This window comes from Dendrobates tinctorius, unplaced genomic scaffold (assembly GCF_039654945.1).
Source record: "Dendrobates tinctorius isolate UK_male_01 unplaced genomic scaffold, ASM3965494v1 ptg000144l, whole genome shotgun sequence".
NCBI lineage: Eukaryota > Metazoa > Chordata > Amphibia > Anura > Dendrobatidae > Dendrobates > Dendrobates tinctorius.
Genome location: NW_027361811.1, coordinates 4,813,626 through 4,819,625, shown reverse-complemented (window position 1 = coordinate 4,819,625; position 6,000 = coordinate 4,813,626). Strand labels below are relative to the sequence as shown.

At 42.3% G+C, this 6,000-nt stretch overlaps 1 long non-coding RNA gene across 1 annotated transcript in view; it reads right to left on the bottom strand.

Annotated features, from left to right (window-relative positions):
* Nucleotides 1-3,066: 3,066 nt before the first annotated feature.
* LOC141049488 (uncharacterized) overlaps nt 3,067-6,000 on the bottom strand; it is a 55,572-nt gene continuing 52,638 nt past the window's right edge. Inside the window, exon 3 of the long non-coding RNA XR_012220367.1 lies at nt 3,067-3,208. This is a non-coding gene — a long non-coding RNA (uncharacterized lncRNA). The remainder of the gene's footprint in view (nt 3,209-6,000) is intronic.

Genomic DNA, 6,000 nt, shown 5'->3' with positions numbered 1-6,000 from the left:
ACTATATGGAGGACTGAGCAGTGCATTTTAATATATGGAGGACTATGAGGAGTGTATTATACTATATGGAGGACTGAGCAGTGTATTTTAATATATGAAGGACTGAGGAGTGTATTATACTATATGGAGGACTATGGGGCAGATTATATTATATGGAGGACTATGGGGGACATTATATTATATGGAGGACTATGGGGTGTAAACTGTAGATGTGCTGCTGATAACATGATACTGTATGGGGACAGATTGATCCATTAGTGATTGTTCTGTCCCCATCATTCTTTCTCAGACGGTGGAAAGAGGCCGGGAAACAAGTGTTCAATATTGCCGATCACACACATTTAGCGTCCTGAACTCAGCGCATGTAACTACAATTGAAATGCTTCTGTGTGATGTGCAATATATTAGCATTTGGGGCCCCATTTTAAAATTGGCCTAGGGCCCCACTTTGCCTAAAACCGGCCCTGCTCATACACATGACATGATGCAACATCACAGATCACAATCTCTGCCAGGGCCTCCTATATTAGATACACACACACCACACTGTTATATGGCCTAATACAGTATGTCATTTGAGGCCTGTATACCGACTGTACAGACTACACTATCATCCTCCTGTATGCCGTACATAGGCAGAGAGTGCGGTCTGTACAGTATCTAAGAGGTCGACACTCAGTATGTCTTATAGGGGGCCTAATAGGAGGCCGACACTCAGTATGTCTTATAGGGGGCCTAATAGGAAGCCGACAGTCTGTATGTCTTATAGGAGGCCGACACTCTGTATGTCTTATAGGGGACCAAATAGGAGGCTAACAGTTTGCAGGAGGCTTAATAGGAGGCCGACAGTCTGTATGTCTTATAGGGGGCCTAATAGGAGGCCGACACTCTGTCTTATAGGGGCGTAATAGGAGGCCGACAGTCTGCATGTCATATACGAGGCCAATATGCCATACATACCGCAATATCGGCATCCTATATACTGTACATACCACACTCTCAGCCTCTTATAGAAAGTACCTGTTATAGGAGTCCGAGAGTGCGGTCTGTATGTGATATAGGATGCCAAGAGTGCAGTGTGTACGATATATAAGAGGCTGAGAATGCGGTCTGTATGTGCTATAGGATGTCATGAGTGCAGTGTGTACGATATATAGGAGGCTGAGAGCGTTCTCTTTTGCACACTGTACAGCTTGCTAAATGGCACATGTTTTAGTGGGGGAGCCCAAAAAATTAACACGTATTAAAACCCTTTATGGTAGCCATAAGGTGGGCCCCTAGAGTCAATTCCCCTGGTGGGCCCTAGGCACCCCAGTCCGACCCTGATTTTATCGCTTTCTCATTATCCACCATATAAGTATGGGAAATTCAGATTTACCCACTCCATACAATACATATAATAGCTTTATTATACTGCTGTCACAGACAGGAATTTATAAGATATCATTAAAATTACAATACACAGAGGTGTTGCAGTATATTATACCACTGATCATATATATTAGAAAGCTAAACTGTTTTTTAATTAAAAAACATAATTCAATCATCCCCTTTTCCCGATTTGTAATTAAAATGTCTAGTTTTTTTAGAATACTTATTTGATATTGAAAATTGAAATGGCGCCCCTCCCTGCAGTGTGTGCTATATAAACCTGCCTTGAATAAAAACAATTCTGTCATTGTTTTGTGCTTTTGCTTTTAAGGTATTCATTGTATGATAAAAGTTAACATGATTCTCCAGGTCAGTGCAATCACAATGACACTAAACATTGCTAGAAATGTTGGTTATCTTTCCACCATCACTGGAACCACTATTAGTACATGAATACATTACCGGAACCACCATCAGTACTTGAATACATCACGAGAGCGACCATCAGTACATGAGTTCAGCAACAGAATCATCAGCTGTACAGGAATACATCACAAGAACCAACAGCAGTACATGATTACAGTACTAAGCTTAATTTTTAGAAAATTCCAGTCCACAAGAAACAAAAAACAAGGCACTTTACTTACCGTTCTTGCGTCCACTGGTGAGTTCTGACACTATTGTGGAAACTGCAATTGGCTGCAGTACTGATGTCACGTTGACAGTAGGTCAATGAGTAAGCTGTGCCAGTGCAGACAGGAGAATGCCCCTCTCAAAGCCACTAACATCACTAAATGGATGCTGCGATGTTGATAAGACATTAGCGCTGCATTCAATTCCAGACACCTGGAGCAGCAGCAGAGAATCAATGCTGGACTCAGGGACAATGAGTAATGAATGATTTGTTTGTTTGTTTTTCATAACAAACTGCACTTGGGAAGTGGAATTTTCTGAGAGGGGATAACCCTTTTAATACAGCAATCAATTGCAGTGTTAGGTCAGACTAATATACATTTGCATCACATGCAGGGCCGGCCCGAGAGATTACGGCGCCCAAGGCGAAACTACTTTGTTGCGCCCCTACTATTCTTGGCAGTAGATGAAAACTTGGGATATAAATTTAGGAGCAAAATAAACCACAACAACGATTAATTAACTCTCTCCTAACTCTTTAATCTTCTGAGAAGTTGTATAGGACAAATATATACAAAGTAATCAATAACACAAAACAAAAACGACCATAGGTAATTAAAATTTTTGTTTCCTTGCCTTTTTTTTTTAAAAGGATGACACTAAGTCACCGAGATTAATTTGTTTAGCAACTTCAGATTCTATCGAAATTGTTGCCAACCCAACCAACCTCTCTTGCGTCATATTTGCCCTTAAATATGTACACTTTTCTTTCCATCCCTAAAACTTTTTGCCTTTTGAAAAGATTTTTTATAATTTTTTCTATTTTTTCTCTGGCGCTCCCTTTGGGTCGGCGCCCTAGGCGGCCGCCTAGTTCGCCTATACGTTCAGGCCGGCCCTGATCACATGAGCCTAAAACTCCTAGCATGTTCGTAACAATGGTAAGAATATACAGTACTTGGATTTGTTGCCAGCCATCATCAGACTGCAGACCATATAGAAACCACAGTAGTAATGATACGTAGTCAGGATCATTAATAAACATTTATATCCAGGTACCTTTATAAATGGTGTCTTCTTTGATTAAAATCGTTTTCATCCCTCTCTTATTCATCTAGTCCAGGCGTCAAGATGACTTTTCACATCCACAACTTGCCTCTGTCGATTTCCCTCTTCGGTCTTATGCAGCACATTCTGACATGGTGTCCTAAGAAAATCAGTTTCATTATAATGCCTCTGAATAAAAAATAGCTGCCCTTTCAGTGCCCTGGAATAAATAATTGTCCTTCATTTTTCTCCCTGCACAAAATATGACTCCCATACTATCTTAATACTGCCTTAAGGTACATGGCCGCCACACTAACCACTCTACCTTTATGAATCATAACTGCCACACTGCCTCCCATATGAACTATAACCGCCGCAATGCACTCTCTTATGAACTATGGCTTCCACACTGTCTTCCCATAAGAGCTCTAATCGCCACACTCTCCACAATTATTAACTATAACCGGCAGGCTGTCTGCCCTTATTGGCTATATGTTTATAACCATTTCCCTCATGAACTTTAACCCCCACATTGTCTACCCTTATAAACTATAACTGCCACATTTCTTTTTATGAGCTATGGCTTCCACACTATCACTACTTCACTCTGTCAGCTCTCCACTGTTTACTCTCACACTGAACCTACCTCCACACTGCCCTGACCTTCAGTATCCTCTCATGCTTCCCTCACCATACTGTCCCTTACAAGCTGCCTCTCTCATTCAAAAGGACCTTCCTTTCAGAAGCTTTTCTGATTGTTAATATGCTGTCACGACAGACCTGTCGGGTCACCTGGGACAGAGGCTCCTTCCCTGGCCCTACCACTAGCTTGCCCTATTCCCCATGATACTTCTGAAGGCGAAGATGCTGGAGCCACCACCCTTGCCTTATCTGCTGAGTTAGCCCTCCGTCTGTTGTCTTCCCCCACCCAGGGAAGAGGGGTGCTATTGTGCACTGCAGTACACCAACCTGACAAACAAGACTACCCAAACAGGGGTTAACAGAAAAATCCAGGCATACAAAATATTTACTCACATATAACAGAGGAATGCACCGGGGAGTGGAGGATGGGGAATAAACAAAAGTAGAGAAGGGAAGGGAATTACCACGTGTACAAACCAAGCAACAGTCATAGATAACTCCTCCAACACTCCTTCTCATATGAACACCTCTGACATGGATTTGCATCAGAGCCCAGATTATAAAGGGGTAGGGAGTGGTTTACTGAGCTCAGCTAGGAGCTCAGAGTTTTTTAACATGGCCGATTAACCCCTGTTCTGCCAAAGAAATAAACAACAATTAAAATCAATAAGTGCTTCTTCTCAGCGCCGGGGTAGGAGCAATCAGATGCTAGTCTTCTGGCTCCACACTGTCGCGGTATCCCCGTGACATATGCATTTTAGTAAATTCCAGTCTCGCTTTTTATGATTTGCTCCCCCTTGGATATCTTCCATAAAGTCCACTTTGGCCATAACAGTGACTGATTATGTGATCTGACACTGATGTAACTTAACCTTGGAGTTCATCTCTAATCTCTTTGGAAGTTGTTCTGGGTTCTTTGGTGGCCATTCGCATTATGTGTATCTTCAATTTGTCACCAATTTTCCTCTTGCCATGTCCTGGGAGGTTGGCTACAGTTCCATAGACCTTAAACTTCTCAATAATAGGTGCAACTGTAGTAACAGGAACATCAAGCTTTTTGAGATGGTCCAATAGCATTTACCTTTAATATGTTTGCTTATAATTTTCTTTCTAATCTCCTGAGATAATTATCTCCTTAGTTTTCTTTGTTCAGTGTGGTACACAACATGATACTAAATAGCACAGTGACTACTTTTAAACCTAAAAAAGGCTGGCTAACTGACTACAAATTGTAGATACCAGTGATGCTAATTACAGGATACACCGTAGTTAAACATGTCCCTATGGCAAAATTATTTTCAATCTTTTCTAGGGGTACCATAATTTTAGTCCAGGCCATTTTCATTAGGTTTTTGGGTATTTTTTTCTGCTGGACCACAATTCAAATATAAAGTCAGAATTTCATTAGATGATATTCCGTAAAATTAAATAGAAAATTATTTTTGTCAGTTTTGTTATTTCAGTGACTTTTGTGGGTTTTCCTTATATTAAAAGAAGGGTACTAAAAATTTGGCCCACATGTGTAGGTGTCCTTACTGATGAGAGCATGGAGACCCAACCATCACTTCTAATGATTTTCTGGTCTCTAGGCAGTTATGTGAACTAAATTGAGCAGTCTCTTCATAAAAATTACGCAAAAACATGCAGTCAGTCTCAAAAAGTACTTTACATATAGTACTTGAGAAACTTTTGTGATTAAGTCTCCAATCATTCTGCTCTGCAGATTCTTGGAAACTACTAAGCAGACTTTGTTAGTTATCTAAATATGTCAGGAACACCGCACTGCACTTGCTAACTGAGCCAGTGCGCGTGTCATGAGTAGAACAAACTATGCTCAAAGATACCTTTGGAGCAGGGCAGCAGCATTGGAGATGCGTGCTTCAGGCAAACAGGACTTGAAGCACATAACTGCTGGGGAGTCTCTGGGGGTGGAGACAAGCCCCAGCGCTCCAGAGACCGGTGCTTGGGATAGAGATGCCCACAGAGTAGTCAGGCAGGCGCGGGTCTAAGCCAGGAGATGGTGTGGTACTTGCAGGTACGCAGGATGCAGTGACGAGTCGCGAGACGGTTTGTTGCTTTTTATAATAACGTGGGTCGCCCTCCCAGGGCTGCGGGGGACTCGGCACCGGGCCGGTATCAGTGGGACATGTCACAGCAGCGGTGACCCGGACTGTGGCTCTGGGCGCCCAAGTAATGGCGATATGTTAATGGTGAATAGTTCGTGATGCCACCTGTGGTGTTCGGCAAGGGAGGTGTTAGGCCGACGCTGCATGCAGATCCTCCGGGACGGATGGTGTGGTGCAGCAATGG